The 17,911-nt window shown below is 40.0% G+C and overlaps 1 protein-coding gene and 1 pseudogene across 2 annotated transcripts in view; one reads left to right on the top strand and one right to left on the bottom strand.

Moving 5' to 3' along the window:
* The window catches only part of LOC117695479 (uncharacterized), a 64,539-nt gene that overhangs the window by 17,004 nt on the left and 29,624 nt on the right, over positions 1–17,911 (bottom strand). The gene's annotated exons all lie outside the window — the stretch shown is intronic.
* Positions 7,317–7,752, top strand: LOC117695480 (ran guanine nucleotide release factor pseudogene; annotated as a pseudogene).

Raw genomic sequence — 17,911 nt, 5'->3', positions numbered from 1 at the left:
AAAATGACCATCTTGTCAAAAACAATCTACAGATTCAATGCAATCCCCATCAAAATCCAACTCAATTCTTCATAGAGATAGAAAGAGCAATTCTCAAATTTATTTGGAATAACAAAAACCCAGGATAGTGAAAACTATCTTCAATAATAAAAGAAATTCTGGGGTAATCACTGTCCTTGACCTCAAGCTGTACTACAAAGCAATAATGATAAAAATTACATGGTATTGGTACAGAGACAGGCAGGAAGATCAATGGAATAGAATTGAAGACACAGAACATGAACCTACACACCTATGGTCACTTGATATTTGACAAAGGAGCTAAAACCATCCAGTGGGAAAAGGACAGCATTTTCAACAAATGGTGCTGGTTTAATTTGAGGTCAGCATGTCGAATAATACAAATTGATCCAGCCTTATCTGCTTGTAAAACTCTCAAGTCCAAGTGGAACAAGGACCTCCAATAAAACCAGGTACACTGAAACCAACAGGAGAGAAAGTAGGGAAGAGCCTTGAATACTTGTGCACAGGGGAAAAGTTCCTGAACAGAACACCAATGGCTTATGCTCTAAGATCAAGAATTGACAAATGGGACCTCATAAAATTGCAAACCTTCTGTAAGGCAAAGGACACTATCAGTAGGACAAAAATGACAACCAACAGATTGGGGAAAGATCTTTACCAATCCTACATTCAATAGAGGGACAATATTTAATATATACAAAGAACTCAAGAAATTAGACTCCTGACAATCAAATGACCGTATTAAGAAATGGGGTATAGAGCCAAACAAAGAATTCTCAAATGAGGAATATTTAATGTTGGAGAAGCACCTAAAGAAATTTTCTACATCCTTAGTCATCAGGGAAATGAAAATCAAAAGAACCCTGAGATTCCACCTCACATCAGTCAGAATGGCTAAGATCAAAAACTCAGATGACAGCAGATGTTGGTGAGAATGTGGACAAAGTGGAACACTCCTCCCTTTTTGGTGGGATTGCAAGCTGGTACAATCACTCTGGAAATCAGTCAGATAATTAGACATAGTATTACTTGAGGACCCAGCTATACCACTCCTGGGCATATACCCAGAAAATGCTCCAACGTATAACAAGGACACATGCTCCACTATGTTCATAGCAGCCTTATTTATAATAGCCAGAAGCTGGAAAGAACCAAGATGTCCTTCAACAGAGGAATAGATACAGAAAATGTGGTACATTTATACAATGGAGTATTTATTACTCAGCTATTAAAAACAATGAATTCAAGAAATTCTTAGGCAAATGGATGGAACTAGAATATATCACCCTGACTGCAGTAACCCAATCACAAAAGAACACACATGGTATGCACTCACAGATAAGTGGGTATTAGTCCAAAAGCTTGAAATACCCAAGATACAACTAACAGACCACATGAAGCTCAAGAAGAAAGTGTGACCAAAGTGTGGGTGATTTGGTCCATCTTAGATAGAGGAACAAAATACTCATGGGAACAAATACGAAAACAAAGTATGGAGTAGAGACTGAAGTACAGGCATCCATCCCATGTGCAGTCAAAGTCAGAGGCTGTTGTGGATGCCAGGAAGTGCACGCTGACAGGAGCCTGATATAGCTGTCTCCCTGAGAGGCTCTGCCAGAGCCTGAAATATACAGAGGAGGATGCTCACAGCTAACCATTGATCTGATCAAGGGGTTCCCAATGGAGAAGTTAGAGAGAAGACTGAAGGAGCTGAAAGGGTTTGAGGCCCCATGGGGAGAACAACAATACCAACCAACCAGAGCTCTCAGGGTCTAAAACCACCAGCCTGGGAGCACATAGGGAGGGACCCATGGCTCCAGCTGTATATGTAAGGTAGGATAGCCTTTTTAGGCATTGGTGGGAGAGGAGCTCCTTGGTCCTGTGAAGGCTGGATGCCCCAGTGTGGGGCAATTCGAGGGCTGGGAGGTAGGAGTGGGTGGGTGGCTGGGGGCACAACCTCATAGAAGCAGAAGGAGAGGAGATGGGATAGGGGGCTTCTGGGGGAGATGGGTAAAGGGGATAACATCTGAAATGTAAATAAATAAAATATCCAAGAAAAGAAAGAAAAAAAAAAAAAGAGATGGAGTTCTCAAGATTAAATCTGTTTCTGGTTTTGAATTTGGCCTGTTGTTCTCTGCTTCCTTATCTGGCTACCTCCACCACACACTCATACTTCAATAAACTCCACTGTGGCCTGAGAAACTCTGAAACTATGAGGCAAAATAAAGCCTTACTCTATTAAGCTGTTTTTGTTAGGTATGTTGTTATAGCAACAAGAAAAATAGTGAATATAAGACTAAGAATAGGATATAATAAAACCAAGTCAGAGTATACAAAATACTTCTCAGTAGTGCCCATAGCAAAAGGCATCTCCTCAAGCTGCTGCATCATACCCCACTGCCAGATCTTGAACTAAGAGGCATCATGTAGGCCACTTGAACACCAGGTTATCCTTAGAACAAAGCAACACAAACAGTGGAAATCCACTCAAAACTTGTTAAAAACAATGGAAAATGAGAAGATATTTTGTGACTAGACTAAGGATTTAGCTGAAAAGTAGAACCCTAAGTTCAATCTGCAGCACCAATCACCTCCAAAAGCATTCCAGGTGACAAAAAATTCACCCCACAATGATGACAGCAAAGTGGCAAAGTAGGCAACTCTAAGCTCTCATCCTTTCACAGAAATAAACATACAAAATGAATAAGAGGACCAGTAAAATGGCTCAATAAATAAAGACCCTTGCAACTAAGACTAGCAATTTGAGTTCAAGCTCAGTACCTACCCTGAGATTGGTGGAAGTAGAGGACTGTCTTTCATAAGTTGTCTTCTTATCTGTATGCTTAGGTAGTGGTTCTGTCTCTGTCTCTGTGTTTCTTAGTCTTCTCACCTCTATGTTTAGGTGCTGTTTCTCTCTCTCTCTCTCTCTCTCTCTCTCTCTCTCTCTCTCTCTCTCTCTCTCTCTCTCTCTCAAAAATGCATTAAATATAATAAGAGACCAAACCAAATGTAAGTTTGGAATAACACTCACAGGTTTGCAGCAAACACACAAAGATATAATCAACATAAAGAATACAGCATAGGCCCAGAATCCCTCAAACCTCTGACACTTCCTTAAAGCTAAGAGGGCTCTATACAACAATGATATAGTACACCATACAACAGCCCACAACTCTAGTGGAAGCCCCTACTCTACTAGAGACCTCACTGGTTCCCAGAACTCCTGAGGAAATGCTGGCACATTCCCTCAAATTCCCGAACACTATGGCATCCAGACTTTCAGGGACCAAGACCCTCCTCTTCCAATGATGCCTGACAAGACCATCCTCAACTACCTATACAGGTGGAGCCATGAGTCCCTCCCTCTGTGTTTCCAGGCTGGAGGTTTAGACCCTGGGAGTTCTGGTTGAGTATTTTGTTACTCCTTCTAAGAAAGACCAAAGCACCCACACTTTGGTCTTCCTTCTTCTTCTTGAGCTTCATGTGGTCTATGCATTGTATCTTAGGGATTGTGAGCTTCTGGGCTTATATCTAATTATCAGTGAGTGAATACCATGTGTGTTCTTTATGATTGGGTTATATCACTCAGGATGATATTTTCTAGTTCCATCCATTTGCCTAAGAATTTCATGAATTCATTGTTTTTAATAGCTGATTAGTACCCCATTGTGTAAGTGTATCACATTTTCTATATCCATTCCTCTGTTGAAGGACATCTAGGTTCTTTCCAGCTTCTGGCTATTATAAATAAAGATGCTATGAACATAGTGGAACATGTGTCCCTATTGTATGTTGGAGCATCTTTTAGGTATATGCCCAGGAGTGGTATAGCTGGGTCCTCAGATAATGCTATGTCCAATTTTCTGAGGAACTGCCAGACTGCTTTCCATAGTGGTTGTACCAGTCTGCAATCCCACCAACAATGGAGGAGTGTTCCTCTTTCTCCACATCCTTGCCAGTATCTGCTGTCACCTGAGTTTTTGATCTTAGCCAATCCTGACTGGTGTGAGGTAGAATCTCAGGTTGTTTTGATTTGCATTTATCTGAAGACTAAAGTTGAACATTTCTTTAGGTGCTTCTCCCAGAACAAAGAAAGAATATTAAAAGCTGAAAGGGAAAAAAGCCAAGTAACATACAAATGCAGACCTATTAGAATTACGCCCAACTTCTCAACAGACTTTAAAAACCAGAAAGGCCTGGGCAGATGTCTTGCAAATTCTAAGAGACCACAGGTGTCTGCCAAGACTACTATACCCAGTAAAATAGATGAAGAAAATAGATATTCCATGACAAAGTCAAATTTAAACTATCCACAAATCCAGCCCTACACTAGAAGAAAAACTCCAAACCAAGGAGGTTAACTACATCCAGGAAAACACAGGTATAAATAATCTTACACTAACAAAACCAAAAGAAGGGATGGACTCTCTCTCTCTCTCTCTCTCTCTCTCTCTCTCTCTCTCTCTCTCTCTCTCTCTCTCTCTTCCTCCCCCAATTTTGGACAGAAGAGATCATGGAGGCAAAATGTAGGTAGCGGGGGACCCTGGTTCAGCTGGTTCAGGTGGCAGATCCGCTGGGATTCACTACAGGAGGATTTATAACTTAGAATAGCTTACAAATTAGGATGCTAGTTGCTGTGCCCAGTGATTGTGTTACCTAATGATTTTAAAATAAGATTGTGTGGTGTTTTCCTTCACACAGTGACTCAGCTGGGTTCCATAGAAAGGTACTGTAGCAGGATGCCCCAGCTATCCACAGGAATTTGGAAGCGTGTGGCATGAGTGACAGCGGCCCATCATGGGAACTTACTGAGCTTGGTCTCGGAGAGATTTTGGAGCTCTGAGTCTGAGAGTCTGCTGGGCTGAGAACAGACAGTGCCTTGCAAGCAGTAGCATGGATTGCTTTTTAATATTTCATGCTACAGGTAAATGAAGTCATACAAATGGCTAACAAAAGAGACTTCAAAACAAAATTAATCAAAAGGGCCAGAAAAGGACATTTCATACTCATCAAAGGAAAAATCCACCAAGATGATTCTTCAATGATTAACATCTGTGCCACAAATGCAAGAGCACTGATACATTTGCAAAGGAAACACTATTAAAGCTTAAATGATACATGGACTCACACATTGATAGTGGAAGACTTCAATACCCCACTCTCACTAATGGATAAGTCATCTAGTCAAAAACTTAACAGAAAAATACTGGAGTTAAGAGATGTTATGAACCAAATGTACCTAACAAATATCTACAGAACATTTTACACAAACACAAAAAATATTCATTCTCAGAATCTCACAGAACCTTCTCCAATAGCAACCACAAATACAAAAGAAGCCTCAACAGACACAATGCAATTGAAATAACCCCCTGCATCTTATCAGGCCTCTATGGGCTAAAACTGGATTTCTTTCTTGGTTTTTGTTTTGTTTTGTTTTGTTTTTCGAGACAGGGTTTCTCTGTGTAGCCCTGGCTGTCCTGGAACTCACTCTGAAGACCAGGCTGGCCTTGAACTCAGAAATCTGCCTGCCTCTGCCTCCCAAGTGCTGAGATTAAAGGTGTGCGCCACCACTGCCCGGCTAAAACTGCATTTCAACAACAGAAAGCCTACAAACTCACAGAAACTGAGCAACATTCTACTGAATAACTACTGGGTCAAGTCAGATATAAAGAAATTAAAGACTTCCTAGTATTCAATGAAAAAGAATACCCAACATACCCAAATATATGGGACACAATGAAAGTGGTGCTATGAGAAAATTTCATAGCCCTAAGTGCCTACATAAAGAAATTGGAGAGACTTCATACTAGGGACTTAAACAGCATATATAAAAGCTCTATAATAAAAATAAACAAGTTTACCCAAGAGGAGTAGATGGCAGGAAATAATTAGACTGAAAACTGAAATCAACATAAAAAACAGAGAACAATTGAAAGAATCAATGAAGCAAAGAGTTGGTTCTTTGAGAAAAATCAACAGGATAGACAAACCCTTAGTCAAGCTCACTAAAAAACAGAGAAAAAAAATATCCAAATTAACAAAATCAGAAATGAAAAGGGGGACATACAGCAGACACTGAGGAAATTCAAAGAATCATTATGTCATACTTTAAAAACCTGTACCCCACAAACTTGGAAAATCTACAAGAAATGTATAATTTTCTCAATAGACACTATTTATTGCAGTAAAATCAAGGTCAGATAAAGAATTTAAATAGACCTATAACCCCCAAGGAAATAGAAGCAGTCATTAAAAGTCCTCCACCCCTTGCAAAAAAAAAAAAAAAAAAAAAAACAAAAAACTCAGGGTCAGATGTTTTGGAGCACAATTCTACCAGACTTTATAAAAGAGTTACTGCCAATACTCCTCAAATTATTCCACAAAAGAGAAGAAACATTGACCATTTCATTTTATGAGGCCACAGTTACCTTGATACCAAACCATACAAAGACTTAACAAAGAAAGAGAATTACAGACCAATTTTTTCTTATGAGCATAGATGCAAAATTAATCATTAAAATACTTGCAAACCAAATCCAAAACACATCAAGAAGATCATGCACAACAGTCATACTTGAGATGTTTCCTCACAGAGATGTAGGGATGGTTCAACATATGAAAATCAGTCAATGTAATCTACCATATAAACAAACTGAAACAAAAAAACCCCCACATGATCATCTCATTAGATGCTGAAAAAACCTTTGACAAAATTCAACACTCCTTCATGATGAAAATCTTGGAGAGATTATGGATACAATGGACATACCTAAACATAAGAAAGGCAATTTACAGCAAGCTGATAGCCAAAAGCATATTAAACAGAGAGAAACTCAGACCTATCCCACTAAAATCAGGAACAAGACAAGGTTGTCCATTCTTTCTATATCTATTCAGTACAGTAATTGAAGTTCTAGCAGGAGTTATAAGATAACTAAAGAAGATCAAAGGGATATAAATTGGAAAGGAAGAAGGCAAAGTATCTTTTATTTGCAGATGATATGATAGTATGGTATAAATAACACTAAACATTATAATAAGATACATGAGTGATGGTGGATAATAAAATTTTACCAGGGAACTCCTACTGCTGATAAACACCTTTAGCAAAGTGGCTGGATACAAGACTAACTCAAAAAGAAAAACAATCAGTAGCCCTCCTACTCACAAATGATAAATGGACCGAGAAAGAAATGGCTGCTCCAGGAACACCAGGGGAAATGATGCCTTGAAGGCCCATGTAGGTTTCTTTAAAACCTCGATAATATCCAGACTCAAGTACTAGATCTATGGAGCCCAGAAGGAACTGTCTACTGTTTAGAGGCACCTTCTCCGCCATCCTCCCCCCAGGGGCCATTGATGTGAGTGACCTCCGTCTGACCGGTGCTAGACAACCAAGAAGTTTTCTGACATCCTGTGGCCAACCAGAGTCTGATCATAGAACTTCTGGAGCTGCAGGCCCACATGCAGGGCAAAGCAGCTGCATGGTACCATTTTGAGGACGTTGGCAGGGTGCAAGGTGCTAGGGCCGTACATGTGCTATCTGTGCAGCCTCTCTGGAGAATTTATCCCTGAGAGGTCAAGATGCCTGGTTCCTTTCTGGCAAGTAGCAGGTAGCTAAAGAAAACCAGCAGGTAGCAAAGGATGTCACACTGCGTCAGGCCTTGCTTCAGCTGCCCCAGTATCAGACTGTATCTTTTGCTTACCCTCAATCAGACCCCATAAGGATGAAGGAGTGGGTGGGAACTTTGCAACTGAGTCCCCAAAACAATTAAGCTGGGTGGGTCAAACTCCTTCAAGGAATCAGAAATAGGCTATAGGCTTGGGGGTGGGAGGAGGTTCATAAATTCCTGGTCTTCTGGGGTTTGCTCTTGCAAACCTCAAGCTGGACCACTTTCCTTCCCCCTCTATTCCCTTACCCTAAGGTGTCACAGCAGGTCTTTTGGCCCTGAAAATCTGTTGTCATGTCCACCTTGGAGCCTGGGTAACATTGAAGAGCTGGTAACTAGCTTGACTCTTCATGATCCCAACCTCTTTGGTTCCCAGTAAAGATGGTTAAAACACAACGTGCTGCTGGGGACTCAGGGACCTAGTTCTGAGAGAGGGAGTTTCTTTCTGCTTCTTCCCTGGATGTAAACATAAGACACCTTCTCTGCAGAAATAAACTTGTTTTATGAAGAACATTAAAAAAGAAATCAGGGAAAGAACACCCTTTACAATAGCTACAAATAATATAAAATATCTTGGAGCACCTCTAACCAAGCAAGAGAAAGATCTGTATGACAAGAACTTCAAGTCTTAAAAAAAATTGAAGAAGATACAGAAGATGGAATGATCTCCCATGCTCATGGATATGTAGGATTAACACAGTAAAAATGGCGATCCTACCAAAAACAATTTACATATTCAATGTAAGCCCCATCAAAATTGTATCACAAGTCTTTACAGACCTTGAAAGGTCAACATTCAACTTCATATAGAAAAACAAACAAACAAAAAACCCAGAGTAGCTAAAACAATAAAAGAGCATTTGTAGATAATAGCATCCTTGATTTCAGACTTTACTACAGAGCTACTGAAATAAAATTGCATGTTACTGGCATAAAAAGAGACAGGTTGAGCAATGGAATCAAACTGAAGATCAGACATAAATCCATACTTATGGACACTTGATTTTGGATAAAGAAGCCAGAAATACACAATGGAAAAGCCTCCTCAGCAGATGGCATTGGTAAAAATGGCATTGGTCTAATTGGATGTTAGCATGTAGAAGAATGCAAATAGATCTGTATCACCCTTCACAAAACTCAAGTCCAAGAGGATCAAAACCTCAATGTAAAACCAGGTATACTAAATCTGATAGAAAGGAAAGTAGGAAATAGTCTTGAACACATTGGTACAGGAGATAATTTCTTGAGCAGAACAGCAATGACTCAGGCTCTAAGATCAACATTGATAAATGGGACCTCATGAAACTGAAAAGCTTTTATAAGGCAAAGGACACTGTCAATAGGACAAAATGGCAAAAGACCGTCACTAACCTTACATCTGACAGAGGGATAATATCCAAAATATATAAAGAACTCAAGAAGTTAGACACCAACAAACCAAATAACCAATTTAAAAATGCAGTATTATGCCACGCAGTGGTGGCGCACGCCTTTAATCCCAGCACTTGGGAGGCAGAGGCAGGAGGATTTCTGAGTTCAAGGCCAGACTGGTCTACAGAGTGAGTTCTAGGACAGCCAGGGCTATACAGAGAAACCCTATCTTGAAAAACCAAAAAAAAAAAAAAAAAAAAAATGCAGTATAGAGTTAGACAAAGAGTTCTCAACAAAGGAATCTCTAATGGTTGATAAATACTCACAAAGAAATATTCAACATCCTTAGCCATCACAGAAATGCAAATTAAAACAACTCTGAGATTCCAACCTTCACCTGTCAGAATTGGCCAATATCAACAAAATACAAGTGACAGCTCATGCTGGCAAGGATGTGGAATAAGGGAACACTCCTTCATTGCTGGTAGGAGTGCAAACTTGTACAACCACTATGGAATCAACATGGTGGTTCCTCAGAAAACTGGGAACTGATCTACCTCAAGATCCAGCTATACCATCCTTGGGCATATACCCAAAGGATGCTTCATCCTACCACAGGGACATGTGCGTTACTATACTCATAGCAGCCTTATTCATAATAGCCAGAAACCCGGAACAACCTAGTTGTCCTTCAACAGAAGAAGGGATAAAGAAAATGTGGTACATTTACATAGTGGAATATTATTCAGCTGTTAAAAATGAAATGATAAGATTTGCAGGCAAATGGATGGAGCTAGAGAAAAATCACTGAGTGAAGTAAACTAGACCCAGAAAGACCCAATGAGAAAGGACTCATTTATAGGTGGAATTACCTGGTAATTAAAAGACAATCATGCTATAATCCACAAACTCAGACAGGCTAAGTAAAAAGTAAAAAGAAGGGCTCAATGGACCTCCCTGGCAAGGGGAAATCTAATAGACTTTGTGGGTGGACTGGGGGCAGATGGTGATGAGAGCAAGTGGGATCAAGCAGGAGTACAGGGGAAGTGGGGAGACGGAAAAAGAAAGTACCGGGAGAGATTATTGGAATTGGGGGGGGGGGCTTTTGAGGAGTTATACAGAAATCAGTGAGGTAGAAACTCCCTGGGATTTATGAGAGTGACCCTAGCAATGTTTCCTAGTGTGGTGGCTTAAATATGCATGGCCCAGGGAGTAGCACTATAAGTCGGTGTGACCTTGTTGGAGGAAGTGTGTCACTGTGGGCTTTGAGAACTTCCTCCTAGCTGCCTGTGAGTCAGTCTTCTGTCTGCCTTTGGAACAAGAGGTAGAACTCTCAGCTCCTCCAGCACCATGCCTGCTTGGATGCAGCCATGCTTCCCACCATGATGATAATGGATTGAACCTTTAAACCTTTAAACCTGTAAGCTAGGTCCAATTAAATATTGTCCTTTACCAGAGTTCCCTTGGTCATGGTATCTCTTCACAGCAATGGAAACCCTAACTAAGACACCTAGTAATGGGGGATATAGAGTGTAAACAGGCCGTCTTCTATAACCAGGCAAGGCACCTAGCAGTGGGACTGAGACATCAATCCAGCCATAGAACTTTCCACCTATAAACTGTCCTGCCTGCAATATATGCTAGGGTAATGGTGGTGCAGACTTTGTGGGACTGGTCAACCAATGGCTGTCCCAACTTGAGGCCCATGCTATGAGAGAGCCAGTGCTTAACACTGTGTGGGTGTACAGGAGCCAGAGGCAGGGTAGCCTGGAGACCTAGGATAGAACTAAACCCAACTGCCAAAAAGTCAATGAAATGATTCCTAATGATATTCTGTTATACTCATAGATTGGTGCCTAGCCCTATTGTCAAAAGAAGGGCATCATCCAGCAACTGATGGGAGAAGATGCAGAGACCCACAGCCAAACACTAGTGGGAGCCAGGGGAACCCTGCAAAAGAGGAAAAGGAACTATAGGAATCAGAGAGGTCAAGAACACCAGGAAAATGGGGCATACAGAATCAACTAAACAGGGCTCATAGGAGCTCACAGAAACTAAACTGACAAATGGACTCTGTGAGTCTGAACTAGGGTAGGTCCTTTGCATATACCTTATGATTGATTGCATAGCTTGGTTTCCTTGTAGGTCTTTCTACAATGGGAGTGGGTGTACCTGAATGTTTTGCCTGCTTTTGAGACCCCTTTTGGAGGTTGTCTTAGTTAGGGTCTTACTGCTGTGAACAGACACCATGACCAAAGCAAGTCTTATAAAGGACAGCATATATTTGGGGCTGGCTTACAGGTTCAGAGGCTTAGTCTATTATCATCAAGATGGGAGCATGGGCAGCATCCAGGCAGGCGTGGTGCAAGAGCAGCTGAGAATTCTCCATCTTCATCTGGAAGCTGCTAGCAGAATATTGACTTCAGGCAGCTAAGATGAGGGTCTTAAAACCCACACCCACAGTGACACACCTACCCCAACAAGGCCACACCTACCCCTATAGGGTTGCACTTTCTAATAGTGCCACTCCCTGGGCCAAGCATATACAAATCACTACAGAGGTCCTACTGAACTGTCATGCCCAGTTGTGATATGAGGGTTTATGCCCAGTCTTATTGTATCTTACTAGGCCATGTTTGATAGATATCCCTAGGAGGTCTGCTCTTTTTTCTTTTTGAAGGGAAACAGAGGAAGAGTAGATCTAGGGGAGGTAGAGGTTGGGGGAGAGACTGGGAGGAGTGGAGGGAGGGTAAACTGCAGTTGGGATATAATAAGAATAATAAAAGTTTTTTTTTTTTTTTAAGAATATAACATAAAGGCCATAGGAAAGCTTTTATGGCTTAGGTTTTACCTCTCCTTCCTTTCCCTCTCCCTGTTCCCTCCCCCTTTTAGCATAGTAGCCTCACCTTTGTCCTTGTTCTACTGCTACTGATAAGCCTGTGCTTATTACCCTGTCCATGGTGTTAGAGGGAGCAAAAAAAATTTTTTTTTGGATGCCAAGGAACTTTCTGCTGAGTGTCTATGGCACCCTTACAGGCATATGGCATGATCTCGACCAGGTATCCAATATGGGGAAGAGAGCATGTTTGTGTTTTTTCTGAAGGATGCTGTAGGAGCATGGTGGCTGCCAGAGTGATTGGTGAGACATGCTGTTGCTGAGACAAAGAATGATGCTGACCCGTGAGCTTGCTGAGTGCCCTGACAAGGGTGACTGGGGAGTTGTATTGGACATATGTTCCTGACCCACTTTTGCTTGCCTATATCCCAGATGGGACAAGCTACCTTGCCTCAAGTTTTTAGACCTTGTGGGACAGAGAATCAAAAAGAGAAATTATAATGTCTCTTGTATTTTTCTTAGTGACCAGTTATTCTGATTCAATCATATACTAGTCTAGAAATGAATCCAATATTGAAAATAACAGTCTTCATTTGGAAGGCTGGATCTGCACATTTTCAGAGACATATTTGGAAATTAGCTGCAGTTCTCTATGATGTTACTTTAGCAAGAGATAAAGTTGGGACAGGATCTAGATTTCAAACAAGGGTTAATGCATGTTTTAAGGCTCTTTTAATTGTCAAGCTAAAATTAGTTTTGAGTCTTCTACAGCATTTATTGTAAGTTGCATTGACTGTATACTTTCTAATTGTGTTAGTGTGTTGAAACCTGGCATGTCTGTGACCAGAGTCTATCAACCAGCTTTCTGTCTTACTGCCCTGAGTATTAGAAAACCTTAATTTTATGAAAAAAGCTTGAAAGTGCTAAAAGAAGTGAGTTAGGCTTTAAGCAGAAGAGGGTAGTGGGCTTGATTATTGCTGGTATAACAGCTTTAATTTCATTAATTGCTGGCACCACTGTTTCTGCAATAGGTTTGACACAAGGAGTTAAGACAGCTATTTTTGTTAACCTATATCCTATCTATATCCTATTAAATTATCTGAAGGAGGTTCAGAGTTCAAGAGTTAGGAGCCATCTCAAGTGTCATGACAAATATCATTGGAGTAGTGTTACTTCTAAAATTTACAATGATTGTCACTATAATTAGAAAAAAGTTTAAAGACACCTGTAGGTATTTGGCATAATCCTAACACCTCTCTGGGTGTGTTAACTTTGCATAGTGAGATTATGAATTTAAAGAATGCTGCTCTGTTGAGCTTTGATGCAGCAGAATGCCAATAAAATTATCCATGGCCTGAGGTCAGTATTTCTATTTTAGTCAAACCTCAGGAATGACATATATAGCTTGATCAGGCTAGCCCTTCTTGTCCTAGGAATACTTTTATTCCTGCCCATCGTGTTAACTCCCATCTCTACATCAACAGGCTGGCAGCCAAAGTACATGACTTGAAACTGAAAATGGACCTCAGACAGAGTTATTAATTTAACAGGCTGGCAAGCCAAGGACAGGTAAGATTCTACACAGGGCCTTACCAACCTAAGACATAAGTGCATTGGTTATGATAATGAATATTCTACAACGGGTAAGGAAGGCTTTCTTGTCAGAACCACCTAAGACAAGCTCGGTCTGGTTTATATAATAAAAAAGGGGAGATGTGGAGAGCTTTTGGAGCTGCCTGGCAGGAATCTGACATTGGCCAATGACAAGGAAATGGGCTGTTTGGAAGGAATCTGACATAGGACAAGGACAAGAAAATGGACTGCAGGTAGGAATCTGGCATTAGGCTGGAACAAAAAAGTAATTTTAGGCAGAAATCTAAATCCTAGGCTAGAACAAAGAAGAAATTCCAGGCAGGAATCTAAATCTTTGGCTAGAACAAAGAAGTAGGCTTCAGGCATCAAAATGACTTTGGGCTAGGATAGGGAAGCAGGCTCAGATATTTTGGTTATCTTGATAAGCCCTTAGAAAAATTGATCATAGGAGTGATCACGGGACTCTGTTTATTGTCCTGCATGTTCTTTGATTATCTGGGTTTATTGTCTTGCTTGTTCCTTGACTATTTGCATCTATTGTATTGCTAGTTCCTCAACCTAGAACTGACCTTAATACTTGAATGTAATTTAAACAGTATAAAAGCAAAAAAGGAGGAAGAATGGGATAGGGGATTAATGAGGGGGGGAGTTGTAGATAGGGAAAGGGAATAAGGGGATAACATCTGAAATGTAAATAAATAAAATAGCGAATTAAAATTAAAAAAGAAAGAAAAAGCCAAAAAGATCCTCAGTGGGTACAGGCTCTGGCCATCAAGCCTGATGATCTGACTTTATGCATAGGAACCACATAGGAGAAGAAGAGAACCAATCTTAACAATTTTTCCTCTGGCCTCCAAACACAGACACTAACATTTTTTAAAGAAAATTACTAAAGTGAATTTATTGCCATTTCCTATTTTTAAAACATCCAAAATAGTATTAGAATTGAGAATAATTTCTTTAATATAACCAAGGGTTATTTTACACTTATATTGACTAGTTTCATGTCAACTTTGCACAATCTATAATCATCTGGAAAGAAGGAATCTCAACTGAGAAAATGTTTCTCTAAGATTGGCTGATAGGCAAACCTACGGGTATTTTCTTATCTGGTGATTGATGTTTGAAGGCCCAGCCCATTGTGGGTAGTAGCATCCCCAGGCACAAGGAATAGAGAACAAGCCAGTAAGCAGTATTCCCCCATGGCCTCTACTTTAGCCTGCCTCCAGGTTCCTGCCTTGAATTTCTGCCCTGACTTCCCTCTGATGACAGACTGTGATGTGGAAGCATAAGATACAATAAACCCTTTCCTCCATAAGTTGCTTTGGGTCATGGCATTTTATCACAGCAAGAGAAGCCGTAGCTAAAACAATACTCAATCTATGACCTTTCAAGGAAGGTTAAATATATAAGTCCTGAAGTCAACATTTCATTTAATGGATAAAATCCCCATTAGCATCAAGAACAAAGCAAAATACAGTCACCATTGCTATGGAATATGGTATTGTAGGGATTAGCTAATGCAATTAGATATTAGAAAACAAATGAGAACTAAAAAGAAATTTATACTTATAAACCATATGAGAGTATATCTGAAAACTATAGAATCAACAATAATACTAAACAATTATTTGAAGAATCCAGAAAAGCACTATATAAGAATCAATGCTTTCCATATGTGCAAACAAATGCTAGTTAACTTATATAAACTGCAGAAAAACAGCAACAAGGAAGAAAAAATTTTTAAGAGATATTTTTCAAAGAAATGTGAAAAATCTATATGATAGAAAGTTGAAAAATACTTCATATAAACACAAATGATGGCATTTCTTTTTAAATAGTAAAAATAATTCAATCTTTTCAAAACCTTGTCTGGCATTGGTCCTTGGCTTCATGAAGGTAATTTTAAAGTTTTCCTGCCCATGAGTGTCTTTGTTCGTATGAGAGCCCTGTTCACATGGGTAGTATATTATGATTTAGGCTGGAGGTTTTGGGTCTTTACTAAAGGGGCTGGAGGTAGAGACCTGCCACAGGAACAATCACGCCTATATAATGAAGCCATAATAAGAATTCTGAATACTGAAACACACCCAAGTGTCCCTAATGGGAAATACTCCCAGAGTGTTATTTATTGCACAGTCCTGTCAAAAGTAGTGTTGACTCCATGAGAAGAAAGTGGGAGGTCTGCATGTGGTACTTCTTTAAACTTGGCCCTAAGTGCTTCTCATAGCTGATTTCAAATAGTACGCTTTCTGCGCAAAAAGTCAGTATTGTGCATTTAACAGCTTTCTATAACTTTTAATGCACCCATGGTATTATCAAATCCAAAAGTGGTTTTGGTATTCTAGTAGCCTCTTATAGGGATTATTCCCTCTAACATGACAGAAAAACACATCACAAAATGACACAAAGTCACAAAGATGTAATTTCCTAACGTAATTTATAAATATAGTGAGGACCAAATAAACAAGCTTTATAAAGGTGTTGAAAAAGGTAGCAGTGGGTAGGATGTAGCTCAGTGCTGTAGAGTGTCTGTTTAGCATGTGTAAGGTCATAACTTCAGAACCCTAAAGAAAAAAAGGTCATATATAAAATATAAAAGTATTAAAATAAAAGCAAGGCCGAGTGCGGTAATATGCACCATAGGCCCAGAATTTGAGAGGCAAAGGCAGGAGGATCATGAATTTTAGACAGCATGGCTACATATATGGTACATAAGAGGCCAAGCTTGGATACACAGACTCTATCCAGTTTGCTTTTTAAAAAGATTTATTCATTTATTTATATGCATGTGCTAATACATTTTTATGAAAATATCTGACTACTAAAAGACTATTTTCGACTTTATAGCCAGGTTAAAAATCTGCCTTGAGATTTTTAAAACTATGTACTGAATCTGCTAACCCACTATGTACTCAACCTCTTTTAAATTTAATCTGCCTTTAAGAGAACAATGAAACCAACTTTACTATGTCTTGGATTTCTCATGCACTTAGCTTTTATAATCTAAGCTAAATGCGTACATAGTTTTAATCTTAAATGGTGTACTTTTCCATACCCCTGACCCAGAAAATTTATGTGTGTATTTGTATGTTATGGTAATCATTTGCTTAAAACAGCTGACAGGTTGGAAGCAACCTTAATCCTGTAAATATTGAATAGGTTGGTAATGTCTGTCTGTAGTGTTGAGTGCTATCAGGGGTCAACTGGAGTCAGCAAATTATGGAGAATTCCTTGTTCCTTCCCATACCATGTTTTCTGTGCTCTTCAATAAATACTGAGCAAAGTTCTTTGATGGGGTCAGACAAATCAGACACATAAAACAGACAGGGCAGTAACCATAGATTACAGACTGCTGAGTTGTCTCTGTAGCTCCAAGCCTCATACTGACAGAGACTCTCACTACACCTGGAACTTATGATTTTTCTGGTGAGCAACCCCTGACATATCTGCCTGTTTTCCTGATACTGGGGTTACAGACATTCATCACAATGCCTGGCTTTTAACATGGGTGCTAGGGATCTGAACTCAGGTCCTCATGCTTATGCAGCAAACATTTTATTCATCTGGCCACCTCTCCAGATTTTTACTTAAAGCAAAACAACAAAAGAAACATTATGAACAAAAACTGCCTCAAAGGCAGAGTTAAAATGGAACAGATAGAGTAGTTGCATTCTTTGTCTTTTGTATAATTTTTTCTTTAAAAAAATACATTAAAAAATACACTAAGGGGTCTGCGCCTGGAGCTGATCCTGTGCCAGAGGGTTCCATACCCAAATACCACCGGGAGAGAGCTGGTCTCCCAGGAGTGCTGGCATACCTGTGAGCACAAGTAACACCACCACTTCTGCTTAAATTACTGGCCCAAGAGGGACCAGCGCAGAACCATAAGGACACAGGAACCAAGGAACAGCATCGGACAGGATCATTCAGGTTTCCATCTGCATCCCGGAGCTGACACTGTGCCGTAGGTCTCCATACCTAAATTCCTCCCAGAGAAAACTGGTCTCCAAGGAGTACTGACACACAGGCTTACAGGAGGGACACGTCACAGTCAGAGACACAAAGACCAGCTAACACCAGAGATAACAAGACAAGGGCAAGAACATAAGCAACAGAAATCAAGGCTACTTGGCTTCATCAGAACCCAGTTCTTTCATCACAGCAAGTCCAGGATACCCCAACACATCAGAAAAGCTAGACTCAGATTTAAAGGCACATCTCAGGATGATGACAGAGGACTTTCAGAAAGACATAAATAACTCACTTAAAGAAATACAGGAGAACTCAGGTAAACAGGTAGAAACCCTTAAAGAGGAAACACAAAAGTCCCTTAAAGAATGACAGAAAAACACAACCATACAGGTGATGGAATTAACTAAAACCATCCAGGTTCTAAAAATGGAAGTAGAAA

Source organism: Arvicanthis niloticus, chromosome X (genome assembly GCF_011762505.2).
Source record: "Arvicanthis niloticus isolate mArvNil1 chromosome X, mArvNil1.pat.X, whole genome shotgun sequence".
In the NCBI taxonomy this organism is placed as follows: domain Eukaryota; kingdom Metazoa; phylum Chordata; class Mammalia; order Rodentia; family Muridae; genus Arvicanthis; species Arvicanthis niloticus.
Note: the sequence above shows the minus strand (reverse complement) of the source record. Positions and strands in the feature narration are given on the sequence as shown.